Below are 22934 nucleotides of genomic sequence, written 5' to 3'. Positions count from 1 at the left end.
TGTTGGGACCTTACTTGCCTCTCATGGTAATATTAACACATAAAAATACTACTCTTTTTTATATAAATATAGTTGTGAAAATGCCTTGGGTTATAGCATCAGTTGGATCTATACTATAGTCTTTGTATTATCTCATTAATTGTAATATGAACAATTGTAGAAGTGCAAAGGGACCCAGATATGATAAAAATGATGCATTCTTCACTTAGCTTTGTTCTCCTGAAGAAATGACATTTTTAATATAATGAGACCTTCTAGAATCTAAAGCATACTTGACTTCAAGACTGACTTTTCTTTATTACTGAAAGCAAGCTTTTGGAAGAAAGGCAGAGGGAGACAAAATATATAAAGGTTAACCAAGAAAGCAAGGATTTCAGTTTCTCTGGGGTCTTGTTAATTCTGAGGACTCAGGAGACAGAAATCAATGGTTCTGTCAGCTGTTAGGGCAGTACAAATAAGCAGTGAACTAAGCTCAGAAGTGTTGCAAATGAAATGTTTGGATGGGCAAGGTATCATCTGTCTCCTCTAACGTCTACGGTATGTGCATTATTGAAAGCATCCTTCCATCTGGTTTGAAGCTCACAGATTGCTCAGCTTTATTTTTGCACTTTGGCTATCCCCTGCCCTTTAGGAATCTTCAAAGTGTTTGCTACATAAAAGCATCTCTTTGATTTCCTTTGGTAGTCCATTATTCTGTGCTCAAATGGTTATTCTGCTATGCAGGTCCTTATGGAAATAGGATGAAGTGCAGGAAGTACCATATGTAGGTTTTGCTTTTGGAGGAACTATTTTCTCCTTTTAAAAAAATGTCATTTCATATTGCCTCATCAGTATATTTTACACTTTCAATATAATGGCAGCAGATTAACAACAAAAGAGTATACAAAAAATAGCACAATGAAAGATGAATTAAAAACTAATATAGAACTACGACTATTCTACTAAATTCTTCCTGTAATCTGGAGAATGCCGTGGAAGTAGGACACAAGCAACAAGTTTCAGTCATTTTGACAGTCTTTCACTTCTAAACCAATGGGATTTATAGCAGGTTTCCACCAATAAATAAAATGTGTATCTCTCCCAACTAACCTGATTCAATATCCCCACACACTACTGTTAAGATTTAGAACTTTAAGGGGTGCTTGTCAAAATGGCCTCATTGCCCATACTAGCAAGGAATTATCTATTTGAAGATTTCCTTTGGGTATTGCTCACACAGTCTAGCTCCATCTTCTGCACCTTGCAGAGCTAGAAGCCGATTAGTCTCATTCAGCAAGGACCAACCATACTTTGAAGTAGGTTTCTATTATGAAATAATTTGTGTTATGAAAAAAACTGATCTGAGTTTACAGCAGAGAAGAAAATTTCGTTACAAGAAGATAGACACAGCATTGCAGTTTGGGGTGGCAGGATGGGGGGAATCAGCATACAGCTGATACAGCTTTTAAGCACACTGTACCATATAATAACAACAACAACATTCGATTTATATACCGCCTTTCAGGATTACTTAACACCCACTCAGAGCGGTTTACAAAGTATGCTATTATTATCCCCACAACAAAACACCCTGTGAGGTGGGTGGGGCTGAGAGAGCTAGAAGCTGTGACTGACCCAAGGTCACCCAGCTGGCTTCAAGCAGAGGAGTGGGGAATCAAACCCGGTTCTCCAGATTAGAGTCCCGCACTCTTAACCACTACACCAAACTGGCTCTATACAGAGAAGGGGGAGATGTCACAAAAAGGGGGGGAGATGGCACACATTTAAGAGATGCAATGTTTCCAGACCTGATGTGTCTAAACAACTCTAAGAATTGCTTCAGATGATGGCAGAAGAGGCTTGGGCATGTACAGAGTGCACATCTGGGATCAGAGAGACACAATTCAGCTCTTCCAGCAGCAGATTTGCTGCTTGAGCTGTGAGCCGTCCTTTGCAGCCCTGCCCAGTTGAAGAGATAGGCTCCCTTCCTGGGCATATGGGGCTTTGACAGGGAGCAGAGCCAAGTGCCTTAGCAGGTGGCTCCATTTCCCCCTGGCATCAGTCACTCAAGCACTTGACCCACCCACTTCACCCTGTTGTAGTGCAGGATTAGCCAGCTGCTGTTTTCCAGAGCCAGGTAGGAATTTTTTTTAACCCTTTTCCCTAATTGGCTTTTGGGACGGGGGATTTTTTTGCCTACCTTGCACTGCTGGCTGAGGTTTGAGATATTGGCCTGGGTGGTGCAGTTTTGGTTAGGTCATTGGCAGGAGAGTTTGAGGAATAGGGAGCATGCCAGTGAGCACTCACTGGCACTTCCCCATGGGTGGGAAGACAGGGTCTGCCAGCAGTGCGGTATGCCTGTGACGGCTACCATAACATGGGCAGATGCCTGCAGGGAACCCCAGGGACAAGGCCTTCCCTCATGCTGTATGGCTGAAGCATTAGGACCTTGATGGGGGGATCCATTTGCCTGGCTGGCCAGGTTGCAGCCATTCCAGGGATGGGCTACACCTGGGGCTGTGGGGCTTGCCCAGGCAGGTCAAGGTGGAGGTCCAGGGATGACCCCCATGGCTTGACCTTTACCACTTAGTTGGCCCTTACTGTAGTTATATTTAATGGTATGTAAACAAATGGCCCTTTAGTTCCAAGCCTGTGTTCGTCTCTTCATTCTGGCTAGGGTTGCAATAACAGTTTCTAGATATCACTGTGAGTGCAGTTCCTAGTCCTATATAACAGTCATAGCTTCACTTTTGTAATCCTGGTCAGATTTAGAGTCTACTAACATTCTGTGCTCATTGTGAACATCTGATTGGATCATGGCATCATTTGTGATGAAGGAAAGAAAATACAATGGCTGACATATCTTCAAGCGGTCTCCAGATTGAAGGAAGCTCTTAAGTATTATAGAGGTCCATTGAGGGATCTCACTGATTTTGAGAAGATAATCATGCATAAAAAGAATCATATTTTGGGCCATATTTACAAACTTTAATTCAATAAAATACTGAAACAGAACACATTAAAACTTGTATGATAAAATGGATGCAGAATTTTGGAGAAGAAATAATATTTTTAACAGTGGAAAAATTTATGGACTTCGGGCATAAAATTTAGAGCAAAACAAACACTCAGAGAAAATTGGTATGTTTTTTAGATGGTACATTACTCCAAAAGATATTGACAAAATGTATAAGAAATATGTAGGGTCACGTTGGAAGTGTAAGGAAGCAGGCAGTTATTTCTTTCATATGTGGTGGACATGTGAAAAAAGTAAAAAAAATTGGGAAAATATACATGCTGAGATTCAGAAGATTCTAAAAATCAATTTCTCTATGAAACTCCAGACCATGCTGTTGGGAATTATACCAGACAATGTGGACAGAATATTACATGAACTATTTTGATATTTGCTGATGCTAGCAAGAGTGCTAATGGCAAGTAAATGGAAAGAAGGAGAATGCCCAGCCAGGGAAATTTGGAAGGATAAAATGTCAGAATATGCAGTGATGGCAAAACTGATGAATTACATAAATAGAAGGCCAATTTAAAAAACTGAAGAAATATGGGGGAAATGTTTTGCCTATAATGGATAAAATTTATAAGATGTCTTAGTCCTGCAGATTTGAAAATGATTGCATATTGATATATTTGACAATCTGATTGTAAGATAATTAGTTAAATAAAGATAATAGAATGTATAATATTGAAATATTGGCAAAAAGTCAGCATTGTTACAGTTAAGTATAAATAATTGATAATGAAGATAAGGAGTAGACATAGGTTAGAATTCTTAATAGTACTTTAAGGATCTTAAAGGTTATAATAAGTTATATTAAGTAATAAGCAGTGTTAGTGTTAATAATTTTTTTCCTTATTATTACTAAAACAATGAATAGAAATAGGTTTGAATTTTGCATGTGTTCCTTATTTTGGAAAAATATTTAATCGCTATGTTAATATCTATAAAGGTCATAACTTTGGTACTTTGTATTTTAATAATCCTTGTAGTACGCAGTTTTATATCTGCTTTGCTTGTCCCCTCTTTCCCCCCTTCTTTTCTGTACCCCATTTTTGCTTTAATAATATAAAAAATATTTTTAAAAATGAACATCTGATTGGTACTATAGTTAATTACTTAACCAGTATGATGCTTATGGATAGCTGGAAAGCAGCATTTATTGTCACCTCTGTGGTACTTTCCTCTTGAAACCCAAATATTTTTGCATTGATCAAGGGAGTATCACCATCAATAGATGTAAAGCTTCTCCAACATAAACATGTTTGGCCTCTTTAGATTTACTCATAAAATTTTATTCCTTTATTGAAAAGACTTCAATGGGCTTAGAAGGGTGTAACACAGCTTTTTATTGTAGTATTAACTTATCTTTCTCCCAGAAACCAGGGATTAAAGATGGATAACAAATAGGGTGTGCACTAAAAAAAAAATCAGTATTTTTTTTTATCCAGGCATCCAAAATATATTTATCCATATATATTTGGTATTTCCAATGTTCTGGTCCAAAAATACTGGTATAGTAGTTAGATCTGGGATTTATTCAGAATTCTGAATATATTTGATTCCTCCCTATGGGGGGGTTAATTCTAGGGGGATGTGGGGGGGCATTTTTCAAGCAATCTACACCAAAACTGCAGGAAACCTAGTTCTTCCTGTCTACTGAAGAACTCTCAAGTTTCAAGTCTATTGGCTCCAGTTCTATGGACCTCTGAAAAGATGCCCCCCAGCCACTCTCCATTATTTCCTATGGGAGAAAAAACATTATCTATTACTTTCTCCAGGTCAAAGACAGAATCCTAAAAAGAGCCTTAGCCAAATACACAATAGCAGCCACACTACCCAAGCCTCCAAATGCAAATAGAACCAACAAATCCCAGTAGAACCAATATCAAATCAGAGAATCCCAGTAGAACCAAAACCAAACCATAGCATCCTAACAGAACCAAACTGAAGTAAGGGACACTGTTACAAGCCCAATAGAACCAGGGTCATTCACAGGTGCCCGACAGAACTCAGGGTCAATTGAAGCCCAACAGAACTCACATCAAACCAGAGAGTACCAGCACCCCAACTGGAAAGCAAGTAGCACCAAGGCAACCAGCCAGTCCTGGAATGGCATACGGCAAGCAAATAACATTAACACACACATAGGCCATTTCCACACACGTTGAATAATGCACTTTCAATGCACTTTTGCAATCCTTTTGAAGTGGATTTTTTGTTCCACACATGGAAAATCAGTTTCAAATGTTCACTAAAGAGTATTGGAAGTGGATTATCCAATGTGTGTGGAAGCAGCCCTAGAGTAATGCTGCCTTCCTACTCCTCCTTCCTATAGCCTGGGAAACCTACAAAGGGGAGTGCAAGCTGCTGCAACCTTTAAAATGTGATGCCTGAATATTCCCGAATATATCTAGGTAATTCAGCAACGTACATATTATTTATCCAAATATACCCAAATAAGACAGATATATCTGGATTTACCCCAATAATACCAAATAGGTATTTTGAGGGTATCTTTTTAAACTGAATATACCAATTTGCACATCCCTAGTAGCATCAATAAAACTTATATAAGAATATTTTTTTTAATCTATTAAAATAGCTCACAATAACTAATTGAAAAAGTGCCATATATAGTGGATTGGAGTTCCCATTGCTAAACAAGCTGTACTCTTATGATTATGTATCATCTTGGAAGTACCATACGTGGCTGAAAAGTACTGAAAAAAACAGTCCTGTATCTAAAGAAGGGAACTTGACTCTTGAAGTTTATATTTGTTGGTCTCTAAGGTGCTACTGGACTCAAAACCAAGCTGAAGTGAAAAAGGACCGTGAAAGGACGCAAATTCGTTTCCAAAGTTCTTTTACTGGTTCATCTCAGGCAACGTGTTGTACATCCAATTTAGTAATAATCATACAGGGAGCAAACCCCCGCGAGCAGTTGGGGGTTTCTCCCGGCGGGAGAATGGCAACGGGTGTGCCTGGCTAAGTATCCCGTTTCGCTATATACACGCTTCTTCCCAGGCAAATGTATGGAGGCTTTTGAAGAAGCGTGTATATAGCGAAACGGGATACTTAGCCAGGCACACCCGTTGCCATTCTCCCGCCGGGAGAAACCCCCAACTGCTCGCGGGGGTTTGCTCCCTGTATGATTATTACTAAATTGGATGTACAACACGTTGCCTGAGATGAACCAGTAAAAGAACTTTGGAAACGAATTTGCGTCCTTTCACGGTCCTTTTTCACTTCAGCTTGGTTTTCAATTGTGACCGTTCCCACCTTTGGTTTGTTGGCTACTGGACTCAAAGCCTACTGAAAAAAATATCAGAAGGTCCAACATTGGCTTTTAATCTCAAATTTTGTATAAATGTCTATTGACTTTAATAGGAACAAATCTGGGTCAGAACAGAGTAATATAAAAATATTCCCAAGAAAGGTTTCTTTTCCATTATTATTGAAATTCTCAAACACTGCACTTAATTGCTTGTGACAGCCAAGACCATTTGTCTGCTATAGGGAAGTTTTCATATATTCTTTACCTGAGCAACTGATAGCTTCAAAATGTGGCCTCAATGGCTGCTGTGGAGAGCAGAATATTGAGTGGCTAATGGGGTTTCAGTTATGCACACGGTTTGGGTGAGCTCAGTGAGAACAAAGCACAATAATTTTCATGTTCACAATAATACTCATGTCCTAAATATTTATCATAATATTTAATATTTTCAAGTGTTCCTTATTTCAAGAGAGCCAACCACCCAGGAGGGTGCTGAAGAATGCAAGGATAAAACCTATAGGCTGGATTAGAACTATATCTTCCTTGTAATTGCAAGGAACATTTTATATTGGAGCTTTCAAAATGACACTTCCCACTTGTAGCATGAAGTGAAACAATCTACTGTACTACCTTGTTTCCCAAATAGGAGGTTTCCTAAATTGGTTGGGGGAATTAGCGAGAGGGGATAACTAGGGATCTCCACCAATGTTTATGGGGATTATTCCTCAGAGGAATCTCAAATAAATCAGGCAAATGTTCAACAGAAAAGAGTTTTTTATTAAAGAGAAATAAAAGGTAATTCTACAGAAAATCACACACAGCACACATACAAGGCAAATGGTTTTATTGATTGCTGGTTTTATGCTGTGTTTATTGTTTTTATGTTGTATTTTAATCAATGTTGTACCTCACCCTCAGCCCACTTGCGGGGAGGGCAGGTTAAAAATATAATAAACAAACAAACAAATAAATAAACTAGGAAAGTCAGGGAGGAAAGTGGGAGAAAGCAAAGGTGATGATATTTACTAGTTCCGAAGAGCAGAGGTCCGTGAACCAGTGTTTCATGAGAAGAAGCTCAAGCAAACTTAAGGGTGGGTGTATGGACCCAGAACACACATGGCTGGGGAGCCTAATTATAGGGCAAAAAGTTCCCTGGGGCAACTTGATGTCTTGCTTCCCAAAACAATCGTTTGTTTGTCCAGAGATAGAACAATAAGTTGGGAAGCTTGATGGTTCCTATCTGGGATAAACTATAGGTGAAAATATGGCTTGATGCGCTGGTCGATAGGGAAGTGACCAGGTTTGCTTAATAGCTTTGATTAGGATAGGTGGGTGAGGGAGAAATATAGCAGGGGATTAGGCAAGTGTTTTCTTAGGAAACCTCATTATCTCTGTGTCTGTCTGGGACATGGAGGGGCCATTAGTCAGTCAGCCACCTCTGACTCATGTTCTGGTAGTTTTCCAGGCTCTTGTCCAGTTGGTATTCACTCTGCCTTGGGCCAGACAGTGCCTTGGACTTACAGCAGAGTGAATATTCCATCTTTAAATGATTATATTCCATCCATCCATAAATGCCCTTTCAGCATGGACAGGGGTCTGACTACTAACCATCTCAGCATAATTATACCGGTCTTCTACATGTGTAGAAGAGGTCAGAGTTCTGTTTCCTCCATTTGGAATACATATAGATCAAAACAAGGCTAGTAAGAGTGGGTCGCCATTCTTGAAGAAAACTTTTCTGATAAGATGAGGCTTAAAGATCTCAACCAGCTTAGAAGAAATAAATCTTGATGTGGATGCATTAGAATAATTAAATGGGAAAGTTAAATGAAGAAGATGTGTACAAGGACCAATTGATGTGCAGTTGTAAATTTCCTCTGTTTCATTATAACTGTTAAAGAATTCTAATACTTTTACAGTCCCCCCTAGACCAGGCATGGAATCCAAAGAAATCTCATTACTTTTAAAATTCACCTAAGGATATCACTGTGGAATATTGTATTATGATATTTAGCTGGTAGTTCAGAAAAGGCTTATTAGAGACAGCAATGAATTGCCCATCCTATGAATCTGAGGGCTGCCTTTTTAGTCCTCTGAGATGCAAGAGATGCTACATTGGTGACAGACTATCGGCCATGATAGTTTTGTTCTAAACAGCATAGATGTTTCTTTTTCTTGAGAGACCTCAGATGTGTGTTCATGCATGATATTACAGAGCAGTGCCACACTACAAATAAGCATCACCAACTGCTTGCATAGTCTCTTTGCATCACCTGTAAAAGGCTGTTGGAAGCTGTCTTTTGCAAGATCAGTTTTAGCTCTTATAAACAAGCACCACAGGCCAAATGTGGAAGTAATCACATAGTGGCTGTAGAAGCTTTTGAAGCCCTCAACATATTTGAAATTAACAAGCAATTCCCCACACCCCACCCTCATCCAGCCTGATTATTTGGTGACCTTTGCAGTTTTCACCTCCCCCCTTAGCACTAGGCTCAGTTCATGTGTCTGAGCCATCTGCCTATCTTCTGTTTGACTAAATGTATTATTTGTTATTTGAGCATCTTTAACATTAGGCATCTTGGTCTCTTCAATCATTGTCATGGTCCATTATGTAGTTATTGAGTGTAATGACTTGCCTCAGTAAAGGCTGTAGTACTACACAAGATTCAAACCTCTGAGAAACATACTCTTTATGATCTCTTTATTTTATTAATTATTTAGCTATAAAATTAGTATTTTAGAAATATCTTGCCAAATATGGAAATTGTAAAGATAAATGCATGAACATTTTTGTGATGATCTGATACTATGGTAACAGAGTGCTATATAAGAATCTCATTGGATAGATTTTAGAGACAGCAGCTAATAACTAATAACAGGGCATTTTTGGCACTTTGAACAGAAGCTTTATCTTGTTGCTTTTTCTGCTTTAAAAAGAAAACTTCTGTAAAAAATGAACCTGTGAGAAATTTTGAATAGAGAGATATTTAAGCTGCTTGCTCAGTGTCAAGCAAAGAACCTTGTTATGTGATAACCACATGGTTTTGCACTTCCATGGAATATGAATAAAAGATCTAACTAATAAATAAATCTTTGGGTTCTTGTCAAGTACAAACCCTCTAAGTTTCCCCAGTCTTTACCATCATGACTTTTCATTATACAACACTTGGCTTTATACTATAGTTTTGTATGACTTCATATAGCCACAACCATACATTTAGTAGCCTTCACCTAGTGTAGACTACCAGCACAATCCTAAATAGAGTTATTCTCTTCTAAGTCCATTCATTTCAATTGACTTACAAGTGTGTCTGATGTTCCCTCCTCCTCTTTCCTTCTTCTTGGCCCTTAAACAACAGAAATGTCTTCAGAGGCATTTTAAAAATTCAAAAATAATGAACTATTTTATTTATTTTAGAAGGGAAAGTCAGATGACATCAAAGGTTGCAAATTTCTGAGGTAATTCAAGATAGATATCTCTGAGGTAAAATCAGTACATGCACAGACTGTAATTCTTATGCCCTTCACGGATACTTAAGTTCTTATGTTTAGGGGCTTTTGTTCCCATGTTTTCCCCACTCTAGTACACTTTCTTTTAGTATTCTCTGTCTCTTTTGAGCTCCAGAGGCAGGCCATTTTACTAAAGAAAATGCACATGTCTGAGCAGTTGTTGATCTTGCTCATTTGCAAGGTGGCACCTGCTGAAGGCCCTGCTTAGATGAGAAAAGCTGTCATGGCAGAGCATAAGAGGAGGGGTGGTCATGCAAATATGAGAGTCCAAGGCCACGAAGGGCTTTTTGTATGTGATGGCCAGCACATTTTATTGAACCCAATTGACCACAGAAAGGGCAGGTAATGTGCATGTTCCACCTAGCTCCCAATAATAACTGAGGTGTGACATTCATCTCCCAATTGACTTTGAGGGGAGACCTATATAAAGTGAATTACAGTAGTTTAGTTTCAATGTTATCATGGCATAGATCCATATTGCCAGATTGGCTTTTAGGTAGGGGGCCATCTTTCAATCTAAACTAAGGTGGAAGAAAGCATTGTTTGCAAGCTGCATTAACTTGCTTCTCCAGCAGTCTAGTATAACTGCTGGATTTTAAACCAAGTCTGCAAAGGTTAAGAATGCTGGTACCCACTTTCTAGTACCTCAAACCCTTTCTCTTCCAACACCAGTGCTTTCCTTCAGGTTTTAGCTTACTCTTAAGGTCTCCAAAAGGCAGTTTCCAACCACACCAGACCAGGGATCTCTTCACTCTCCAGAGCTACCTCCCTATTTGACTGATTAGGGGAAGTCTCCTCTGCTTAGAAGATCTATCACCTTTCTTTGGCCCAAATGGGAGTCTGCACCTACATCTCAAACTTCTTGCCAACTTTTCTCCAGTTCTCCTGTTGGTGTTAAACTGTTCCCAATTAGGACTCCACCACCCAACTCTTCACACTTAATCCCTCTTAGATAGGGCTGGAAAAAAACTCTTTCCAGTTCATGCTACCTAATCAGGTTCCTTGGAGTAGCCTGTCACACAAAGCTCTCTGTGTGTACATTTTAATCTTGGCTTTTCTCCAAAGAGCAATCTGTAAAGAACGGAAAGCCCCTTTTCTGTGGCTCCATATGCCCTAAGAAGGAAATATGGAACAAGAAGAAAGGGGCAAAAAGCCCCCAGTCTTTCAACTGGTGAAAATGGTGTAAGAGGGAAACCAGAAGTTTCTTCTCCCCCCTTCTAGCACCCAGTGAATAAGCACTTTTTAAGGTGAGTTCCCCAAATGTAAGTTTGACTGCAAGTCCAGCTGCACATCCGTAACCTGATACATGTCATATGTAACATGTTATTATGCCCGAATTCTAACAAGTTCTCTCAGACTTAAAAGCAAGAAAGCTTTTTCCTGTTGCTAGAGTCTTCTAAGACCTGCTGTTCTGTGAAGTCTGTATTCTAATTTATTGTTTTATGGTGATTTTCTATAACATGATCTGGGCTCATGGGTTAAAGTAAAAAACAAAATATATTCACAGGGGAAGATCAGAAAGCTCAATCTTACACGAGACTACGCTAAATTATTCTTGATTTTAAAAAAAGCATATTTTCTAATTAAATTCTCTGAGTAATCCATCATATTTTGTTCCCTACTGTGATGTGGATATTTATTGCTCCTAGAGAAGTTTGGCTTTATTTCCTGCAATACACAAATGCACACACATGGGATCATGGGAAGTTAGGGGTCAAGGAAGAGTGTTTACTAACTTCCTACTCTGGTACCTGAAACTGGTTCCCTTAAAATACATTTTTTTAGATAAAGGAAAGGTTATTGTCAGTGAGCCTACATAAACACAAAACCAACAATGGTAAGAACTACTTCAAGGCTTGATAAATGCTCCCCTCTACCCTTCCCTGCACAGATTTTGTATTCTCCTTTTAATCTGGGGAATGAACCTCTTTCAACAAATTTGCAACAGTTATGTAAGGCACAATCTCATCATAAAACGTGGCTATACTTTGATGCCTATAGACCACTCTTATTTGAACAAATAGTGGTTTATTATGAAGAAGCAGAGAAATATAGCAATCTACAATTTTGCTTCCCTCCTGCCCCTACATGGAAGCCGCTCTGGAGTTTCTAGTTCATACCAGTCTCAGACAGAAGGAGAGAACTGATCTTCCCTTCAGACTGACTTTTAATAGGAAAATCCACACAACTGCTCAGGCGTTAGATACCCCTTGATGTCATGCAATAACTGACAGTTTACAAAACTTCAGAGAAACTTTACAAGGAAGAGGTTGTTAAAAGAAATACTCTTATTGCTTTGGCAGGGTAGAGGAGGAGGAACTGCATCCCTATTGCACAGGCAAATGTCTTGCTATACTGGGCCAGCAATTTCACTGCCCCTTAGCTTTGCACAGCAAGGCTTTTACCCTGATCATGCACAATGATGTATAATCAGTAAGTGGAGAAGCTGGTTAATGCACATTTGGATACACATCCAAAATTCACATCCAATTGAAAGTAATGAAATGCAAACTGACAACATCCACAATCAAATTTGGTTCAGTTGCATGTATTGAAAGGGGTATCATCCATTCGCAGTGTATTACTTTCAATTGAATTGCTTTTTAGTTACTTTACTATCAGTTTGAATGGACATCTCAATAGGTGTACACCCATATTTTGATTCAGCTAAGTGTGAGTGGACTGGTGTGTGGAAATGCTGGCTCAGGTACTTCAATGAAGGAGACAGTTCCCTCTGCTTCCTTATACCTACCCCCCTGCAAACCATTTTATATACTTCTGCAAAAAATGTGGAAAATCCCAGAAAAGGGAGTGTAGAATTCAGTGGGTAATTTTTATACTCAAAATGCCTGCCCTTACCAAATTCATAAGACTTTTATTTTTCATAATAGACTGATTGCCAAAACAGCACCATGGACAGTGTTGCTATCTGAGACAAATCCCTAACTAATTTCTAAAAAGCCAGCAAATTAACATGGCAAAGAAGACTACAAACACACCCTATCTCCCATGTAAATCATGTGAACTGAGCTCACATGGAAAATTATCCCCTATGATAAAAAGAAGAGGAAGGAATCATTCAAATGGGGTCTCCCCCTGATCAGCTATCCACATGTGGGTTATCTATGGGAGGGATCAAGCCATTCCTTCATCACACTATTGTTATGCCAGCTCCTCATGACAGTATGAACCAGTATGAACCAATGCAGAGATTCTTTAATGCAAAGAAGAAAATTCATTAGCAAATGACTCGGTACCATAATGATTAGTACAAATTAGCTGAAAACAAAGCAGCAGTAATATAACAGATCTAATAATTTATTTATAAAGATGTTTGTACTGATCCAGGATAACACATTTGCTTTGATCCATGCCATGTTTCCTGCATTCAAATGTGGAACAGTCTGTGAGAGGCAGAAACCAAAGTACACAAACATATTTGAGGATTGTAAAGGTCTGAATCAAGTAAGCATGACCCATTTAATGTTGGATGATACACATGTTAAAAATATAGAACATTTTTCTAAGAAATAATATACCATCCACAAGTAGATTGCCTCTCTCACATCACTGCATGTGCACACAATGCATAATTAACCAAATAATTAAATGTCTCAGAAGTGGTGAAAAATGCTAAATAGCAGCAGGAGCACTTTTTCCATTTACAGAGTTCTCTTCTGCATTTTTATCCTCACAACAATCTTGTGAAGTAGGTTAGGGTGAGAGAAAGTAACATATCTAAGTTCATCCAAGGAGTGTCACAGCTTTGTGGAGATTTGAAGTTTAGCTTCCTCATCCCAAATCCAAAACTCTAATCACTTTGTCGCACTGATTTTTATGTGGGGCTCATTGACCACAGTGGAAGTCTCTGCTGCCAATTCAGTAGCTGTCAAGAATGTGGAGACTCATAGCATGATGTCAATCTCTTCTTTGGAGTCACTCAGTCAAAGAGAAAATCTTAGAAATTAACTTGCCTTTATAACCTACCAGTAGGTCGTATGAAAAAAAATAGAGAAAAATCCTAAAATCAGAGATATAAAGCTAAAGAACATTATAATTTGAGTCCAGTGGCACCTTAGAGACCAACAAGGTTTTCAGAGTGTAAACACAAAGGGAACTCTGATTCTCAAAAGTTTACATTCTGAATATCTTGTTGATCTTTAAGGTTCTGCTGCACTCAAATCCTGCTGTTCTACTGCAGACCAACATGGCTACCCACTTAAACTAAAGAGCATTATATATCATGAACAACAGGTTTGCTTTTCCCATTGTTCTCTCTATTGCTCTGAAGAGCAAGTGAAAAAAGTAGAGTGACCAAAAGAAGTTATATTATCAGATTTCTATATATTAGTTTGTCTTCCACTTAGCTTACTTTATTGGTGTGATTTATTTGCATATTCCTGTCAACACTAAAATCAATAAAAATTGATACAGAAGATCGAGAGGTTTTAAGTAATCATTTGTCAAACATTTGAGTTGCTTATGTCCAAATGTTTCAGGTGGTGTTTTATTTTAATGGTATGAAACACCTTCAAAGGAGAAATCAGGAAAAAATATGCTTCAGTAGTAACCCTGAAGAGTAATTTGTATGGATTATTACTTGAATGTAGCTTTCTCTTTCCGAAAGAAGCTAATCAATTCAAACACACTACCATCCAAAGCAGCCACAGGCATAACTCTTCTTAGGATGGCACTGACAATGGATTGCCACCATGAACCCAATCATTGGTTGCTACACCTCTGAAGATGCCAGCCACAGCTGCTGGCGAAACGTCAGGAACTACAATGCCAAGACCACGGCAATACAGCCCGGAAAACCCACAACAACCATCGTTCTCTGGCCGTAAAAGCCTTCGACAATACAACCCAATCATTATGCAACTACATATCAAGGGTCCATTTGTTCAATAAACATTAGGACTATAAAAAAAGAGCTAGAGTATAGATCATCTTTAGTATTAGAAACATCCCAATATTCTCAGAATTTTCAATACAGAAAACATTTCCAGATGTTTTTCTCTTTCCCCCAAACCAGGATGAAATTCTCAGGGATTATATCCCCTCAAAGAGAACCTCCCTCTCAAATTTCAGGCAGATGCGAGAAAGCATCCTTTTTTACCAATAATTCATGTTCTGACTTGCAGAGAAGTCAAAAGGCAGTGTGAATTGGTGTGAGACTGTACTGATCTCCTGTCTGGGATTCGAGTTTGAGGAGAGGCTTAAAAAACATAAATGGAGTATACCTGGAGAACAACTCTCTGCCCACACCTTATCTTGCTGTATTTCATTTCTTTCAACTGATTCCAATACTAGAGCCCAACGAGCAAAAAATATACTTTAAACAGAAGAGTACAAAAAAGTAAGATGGTAGTGGAGAATGCAGTCAGCTCCCCTTGTCTAAATGCTTCAGTAGTGTTCAAAAATAGACATTCTTGTTTTACACATGACCTGGCAGACTCATGCATATTTGTGCTTTTGAATAAATGTCAGAAGGCTATCAGATACTGAACCAGAGGTTCCCTGTTCCACAGACAGATGATCTGATCCTTCATCATCAGCGATCTCTCATATTACATATGTGTGCATTTGTTCTTTTCTATCATGTGGTACAGCCTGAAGCTTCATCCTCTATCTCCCACCCAGTCTGCAAGAAAAGTTGCTTACCTATTGGTGTGTGTGTGAGGGGGGAAACCTGGGGCTTCTGCCTATGTTTCTCCTCCTAGTATGCCTGTAGCTCTGGCTGTTTCCCAGCATGTGCAAATACAGTCTTACTTTTCCCCCTGCAGCAGGTGGACTTCCTGTCATAGGTGGGAGGAAATGTAGCCTGAGATTGCCTCTGTCCAACTTCTGCCTTGCATTACAATATGTACAATCAAAGCCTTTGCCACAGCCTAGCAGGTCATACATTTTCTGTTCAGTTTTAGAACATTTACAGCATTTATGAATGGAAGTTATTTGGACTGGACTTGATTAGCAGACCTTGAACACACATCTCTGTAATACATGACATTACAGGAAAAGTTAATGGACTCTGTATGCTCCCTAAACATTTACTCAGGAGTATAGAAGCTTCCTCACAAAAATAAAAAGACCAGTCACCAAAACTGAAGCACAACTCAAACCATCTCAAATACACACATACCTATGCATGCATGCCGTAGGCTACTCAAACATTCCAGTACGTTAACAATGCCTCAAAGCAAGCTAAAGAGAACTACCTCCTGTAGATAAAAAATTTGAAGTAAAAAATATTTCAACCATTTGAGTTGTTTGGCAAAAGATCAGGAGAAGTATTGCTTCATTAAAAATTAAGTGAACTGACATTTTTTGTGATCGGAGTATTCACAAACGATTAGTTAAATTTCGCCATAGGTACCTAGCTGCTGTGATTCATCAAACTGGGTATGCTATTTTTCTCTCACAAAACACAAAAATATAACAAAAAGAGGGAAAGGCACACAGTGAGGGACTGTAGCCAAAAACCTGTTTAGAAAGAAATTAACCAAATGATTCAAATGCTTGATGGGATCAGATGTATTCTAAGTCCCTTCACACTAGAGGGGCTTAATTCTCTGGTAGAATATTATGTGAGGGGGGGAAGTGAGTTCAGTGGAAGTTAGACAGAATCCTGTGCTATGGGATTCAGTCCTATCCAAGCAATGCAAAAAAAAAAGGTGGTTTAAGTTAAAACCCACTCATAAGAGTAAATGAGATGCTCAAATGAGGGCTCTCATATCCCTTCTTCTTCACAGCTGCAGCAGAGAATTCTGACCAAATCTTTTGCAAATCATTGCACATCACCAAGAGTATATCAGCCCATGCCAAGTGACAGCAATACATATTAAGATGTGCAACATCACACTGCATCATTCTGTCATCATACTAAAGGAATTAGGAGCACAGCTGGTGAAGAGGATATGCTCTGCATAAACAACAACTGCCAGCAAGACAAAATCAAGTGAAGGGCAGATATATAAAGCTAGCCTTCTCAAAACTGTTAAAGAAGCCTTGCCTCAGGTTGTTGGGCTGGGCAGCAAGGGCTATAGACCCATGGTAAGAGCTAATCTGGCAAGATGTTTCAACAGCAGAGATTAGGCAGCTACTGAAGGGTTTCATAGGTGGTGCTTCTCTGTCTCCTCCTTGTTTAATGGAGCTGATTCAGACCTTACTTAAATCTGGTGCCTCTCCTCATGCTTAGGAATATTAACAGTGTGGTGTCGTGGTGCTAAGAGAACACATAACATCCTGATATGGGCTTCAGCTTTTGCCTGGTGCCTTCTTTACTGTTGTAGGGGTATCATGAGGGATTGTAGGGGTATCATGAGCTTGATGGTTAGCCCTGGATTGTGGTCATAAGGGCCCTTCTAGATCCCAGGAGTGAGCAGAGTTCAGAGAAGTACTGTAGTGACTTCCTCAGGGTGTATTGATAGCTAGGTATATATAATGTTAAATGTTCAATAAAGGTCTGACAACTACCTCTGAGCATTTTTCTTTCCAGTCATCTTGGTGAAGGTACCACACTGCATTCTTAGGTTCAGTTCAGATGTCGCACCAAAATATGGTTTAATTAAACCAACTATGGTTAGTGTGAATGTCTGAATGCATATATTCAATTAGCTATGGTTATAAGTCAAGATGGGTAGCCATGTTAGTCTGTCTGTAGTAGTGGAAAAGAGCAAGAGTCTAGTAGCACCTATAATTTTGTTAGTAACTAACCTAACTATGGTTAGTTAGGGTCCAGGATCTGAAGATTCTTTATTTCAATTTCTAAATAATAAAAATAATAACTTTCGTTTTACATGATGCACAAACCCAGACAAACTGACTTTGTTTAATCCTGGACTGTTCCCTGGTAATAAAGACTAGACATGGGCATGAAATGAAATACAACACAAATTTAGTCACAAAATGGGCCGTTTTGTGTGTCGCGAAGCAGCGTTTCGTTGTGGCACGGTTTTCACTGTTTTCACAAAATTCACAACTTTTTTGCCTGTTTCGTTCGCTTCGTGAACGAAGCTCTCCTAGCCATCTGGAGAGCTTCCATTCTGCCCTATACAGCCAGGAGCTGGGGGTCAATCCCCCAGGCAATCAAGGAGGTGGGTCTTCTGTAGCCATGGGCACCCCAATCTCACCCCTCCAAGCTCTGTTAGGCAGGTCTGTCAGCCAACCACAGACCTCTTGTTATCCTCTATGTTAGCATTTTCTATAAAATGCTCCTCTCTCTCTGCCTCGTGTTCAGTCCTAAGATACAATGGGAGAGGGAGGATTTGCTGTTGTTGCTGGGATTGGAGTAGTGAGAGAGTGTGGATTTTGGATTGTGCTTTTCGGCAGTAGCTGCTTTAAAAGAGACTGAAAGAAGCCTCTTTTCAAGCTCTTGGCCTTGCTGTGGGAAAGTTTGGTGAGGGTGCCTCCCTCCCCGCCCCGCCCAGCCTAGTCTCAGGCCTTAGCTTGGCTCTGGGCCCTGGGGCCTAGGCCTCCCATTTTTTATTTGCTTGTCTTTGTGTCTTCTAAATTCTTTCTCTGCTCTTTTGAGGGCTCACTCTTGCTGTTTCCTTGCTTCCTTTGGTTTTGGTTTAGGGCATCTCCCCCAAGCCCAGTCTCAGGGCCAGTGGCTCTGGAGGCCAGCTTTGTGTGGGTTCTTCTCTGAGGTCCCAACTCTCTTCTGCTCACTGTGCTTTCTCTCTCTTGCTTGCCGTGCATACCTGCTTGGCATAGCTCACTCCTCTTTTTTTGTGCACCCACTGTGTGCGTCTCATTTTTATTTTGTGTGCAGCACTATGAGGTGTTGAATGAGGGGCAAGGGCGGTCATGGGGGGCAAGGGTGGTCGTGGGGGGAGGAAGTGCACAAATTGTCTTGGTTGCCCATTGGAGCCCAGCAATACTGGAGGGAGGTCTCAGAGGCACCAGAGATTTCAACTGCAGTAGATCTCCCTGCAAGGGTGGAGGAGGAGGCAGAACAGGTCTCACCGCTGGCAGGAGTTGAACTTGATCTCCTCAAAATTTTTGAGGAAGATGACAAGGAGGAATCTCAGGAGGAATGCGGGGTTTTGGAGAGACATCCAGCTCCTCCAAATCCCAAACTCTTGGGACTGTCCCTGCCTGCAGTCCACCCCTCACTCCATCTTCCCTGCTCAGTTCCACAGTCCGTCTTCTCTGATCCAGCAACTCCTGGTCCCCATTTCAGTCATGCACTCTCGCAGCACTTCCCTTCCCACCCTTCCCATTGACCTTCCCGATCAATGTATTGGAGGGTGGGTGGATGAGAGCCTGCTGAAGTCTCCCTGTGAGTCTGGCATCTCCGAGTATGAAAGGGGCCGTTGAGATGCCCTGGGTTCTGACGAATCATGAAACTAACAAATCGTTTTGGCAAACGTCAATTTTGTGAAATTTCATGATTCACAATTCGTGGATTGTGACAAAACATGAAACGCTTGTTTCGGGTTTTTTTCCGTTCCGTGTCCACGTCTAATAAAGATAGGAGTAATGAAATACACATTTGTTGATGTAAACCAGGAACTGAGTGATTGTGAATTGAATCCTAGATTCACAAACTAACCATAATTAAAGTAAACCAGGATTCCATGTGATGTCTGAACTAAGCCCCAGTGATCTAAGGAAGATGAAATTCTGAGGCATCAAATATATGGAATTAATATACTGTTCTTCTCAGTAAAATAACATTTGATGCATTCACTCAAACTCATGCTATATTATATGAATAGTGTAGTTTTTAATCTTTTGACGTCTGTTAATCCAGCCACTGCCATCATTGCCAGGTTAGTTAAATGAAGGGGCAAGCACACCACCACTGTTCATGGGCTAATGGGGGCATTTAGAAACTGTGTTGTATATCTGATAAAGTCATTTGAATTTCCCGATTTTGAAATTGGCTGTGTGTGTGTGTGTGTGTGTGTGTGTGTGTGTGCTATTTTTCAAGGCTTTGATAAAGTAGCTGAAGTTATGGAATACAAGAAAGTTTGTTCATCACTAGTTTCAGAAGACTAAAGAAAAGCAAATGCAGTGTCTATTTTTAAAAAGGCTGGGGAACCACAATGAATTTTAGACAACTTAGCCTGATTAGTTTACATCAGAGTTAGAAGGACAAATAATAAAACAGGTAATTTGCAAACTCCTAAACAAAACTGCATGATTACTAGCAATCAACAAAGCTTTGTGAAGCCCAACCCTGATAAAATAAATGGTTTAATGGGCAATGTACTGGACTGTGATCTATATTTTATTGCCTTTCTGACATCAGCTGGCTGAACCATGATGGTGCTATGAAATGTCCAGATGTTCAAAAATACAAAACAGTTTAAAGTCCAGCTTCTGTGGTGGAAGTAAAAGTTGCTAGTTTGGTTGTGTTAAAATCCAAACTGGTACGTGTACAAACTGAGAACGTGTCTTGAGACATAGGAAGGGTAACCAACAGAAATATTAGAGGCAAGGAGGCTGATTTTGCAAAGTAGAAAAAGAGGAAGGGTTTTGGGGGAAAGGACAAAGAAGAAAAGCAGGATTGAGGCAAATATTTCACAGGATTTAATGTCAGGAGAGAAGAAGATTAGCATTCTAGGGCACCAGGCCACAAGACATGGTTGCTAAAGGAAATCACAAGAACTTGTTGAAGAAGTGTGTGTGTTATGTTCTATCAAGTCCCCTCCAACCTATGGAGACCCTATGAATGAAAGACCTCAAAAATGTCCTAACATTACCAGAGTTGCTTAGATCTTGCAAACTGATGGATGTGGATTCTTTTATTGCGATCAGTTAGGCCCACCACGTGCCCCCTGGACCTTTGCCCATCATGGCTGGTAAAGGCCAGTGCCGATGGTCTACGGTCCTCATTGGAGGCCATTGTTAACATGTCCTTGGGCACCAGGGTTTTTCCTGGGCCATTAAAGGAAGCCATAGTGAGACCTGTCTTGAAGAAACCATCACTGGACCCTACCGACCTGGTCAATTATTGCCCAGTTTTGAACCTCCCGTTTCTGGGAAACTGAACCCAACAAAGATGGAGGTCCTGTACATGAGCCACGGGGGACTGGGTTCAGGACTCTGGCTCCTGGCCCTCAATGTACCAATACAGCTTGTACCAGTTCTGATGGTCAGGAGTCTGGGGATGATCCTGGATGCCTCCCAGAAAATTGAGACACAGGCCACAGTGGTTTTCAGGTCTTCTTTTTTCTATTTGCAGCAGACCAGACAACTTGTTCCCACCTGTCTACCTGTGACTTAACTACAGTGATCCAGGCAATGGTCATCTCTAGGTTAGACTACTGTAACTCGCCTACCCTTAAGCCTGACCCAGAGATTGCAGCTGGTGCAAAATGCAGCAGCGTGCATCATTATGAAAGCACCAAATAGGGTGCATATTTCACCAATACTGTGCAAGCTGCGTTGGTTGCCAGTGAACCGGATCAGGTTCAAGGTTCTGGAATTGACCTATAAGGCCTTGTGCAGACTGGGGCCAGCATACTTGAGGGACCGTCTCTCCCCATATATTCCCTGGAGGACCCTCTGATCAGGAAAAAAACAACTGTTATCAGTCCCTGGCCCCAAGGAGGCCCACCTCGCCTTGACTAGAGTCAGGGCTTTTTCAGTCCTGGCTCCTACCTGGTGGAACGCTCTGTCTACTGGGCCCAGGGCCCAGAAGGATTTATTATCTTTCTGCCAGGCCTGTAAGACAAGAGTTGTTCCACCAGGCTCATGGCTGAGGTTGGGCCTCCACTGGCCAGAGGATGCAACCTCTACCCCCCTCCCTGTGAAAGTTGCCCACCATTGTTTGTTTTTCAGCTGCTGTTACTGCGCTGCTATATCCAGTTGTACTGCTGTATCGTTGGTTATTAGCTATATTGCTGCCGCCAGGCAAAAGAGTGCTACTATTTTTAAATGATGTTTTAATGTTTTAATATGGAACGTTTTAAAATGATTTTAAGGTTGTTATCTGCCCTGAACCTGCTTGTGGGGAGGGCGGAATACAAATATGATATAAATAAAATAAAATAGAGTCAACCCATCTTGTTTTAGGTCTTTCCATTTTCCTTCTGCCTTACACTTTTCCTAGCATTATTGACTTTTCCAGTAAGACTTGTTTTCTCATAATTTGACCAAAGCCTTAGTTTTGTCATTTTAGCTTCTAGGGAGAATTCAGGTTTGATTTGATCTAGAACCTACATATTTGTCTTTTTGGCCACCAATAGTATCCACAATAGTCTCCTCCAACACCACATTTCAAATGAATCAATTTTCTTCCTGTCAGCTTTCTTCTTTGTCCAACTTTCACATCCATACATAGTAATGGAGAATACCAGAGTTTGGATTATCTTGATCCCCAGGGAGACATCTTTATCTTTAAGGATCTTTTCTAGTTCCTTCAAAGTTGCTTTTCCAAGCCTTGATCTTTTTCTGATCTTTTGTTTGCAGTCTCCCTTTTGGTTGATGATTGAGCCAAGGAATAGAAAATCTTGAACAATTTCAATTTCTTCATTGTCAAAATTGTGCAATTCCTCAGTAGTCTTGTCTTTTTGATGTTTAGTTGTAATCCTGCTTTGGCGCTTTCTCCTTTAACTTTTATCAGTAGTCATTTCAAGTCTTCACTATTTCTGCCAGTAATGTGGTGTCATCTACATATCTCAAATGGTTAATGTTCCTTCCACCAATTTTCACTCCATCTTCTTCTAAATTGAATCCAGCTTTCCTTATGAATGCTTTGCATAGAGGTTGAAGAGGTAGGGAGATAATATGCATCTTTGTCTGACACCCTTGCCAACTGAAAACCATCTGTTTCTCTATATTCTGTCCTAACAGTAGCCTCTTTTCCAGAGTATAGGTTGTGCATAAAAACAATCAGATGTTATGGTACCACCATTTCTTTTAACACCATCCATAGATTTCATGATCCACAGAAAAAAGCTTACCTGTAATCTATAAAACACAGGCTGATTTTCTTCTGAAATTCCCTGGTATGTTCCATTAGCCATCGTAAATTTGCAATGTGATCTCTAGCGCCTCTTCCTTTTCTGAATCCAGCTTGAACATATAGCATTTTTGTTCTATATATGGTAAGAGTCTTCGCTGTAGAATTCTGAGTATCACTTTGCTTGTATGGGAAATTGACGCAATATTCCAATAGCTCCTGCACTCTTTGGCAGA

General features: G+C 40.1%; 1 protein-coding gene across 3 annotated transcripts in view; it reads right to left on the bottom strand.

Annotated features, from left to right (window-relative positions):
• Window positions 1-22934, bottom strand: part of GRM1 (glutamate metabotropic receptor 1) — a 308061-nt gene that overhangs the window by 231381 nt on the left and 53746 nt on the right. The window lies entirely within an intron of this gene.

The sequence above is a fragment of the Eublepharis macularius genome, chromosome 1 (genome assembly GCF_028583425.1).
Source record: "Eublepharis macularius isolate TG4126 chromosome 1, MPM_Emac_v1.0, whole genome shotgun sequence".
Lineage (NCBI taxonomy): Eukaryota > Metazoa > Chordata > Lepidosauria > Squamata > Eublepharidae > Eublepharis > Eublepharis macularius.
This window is presented reverse-complemented; position numbering and strand designations above follow the sequence as displayed.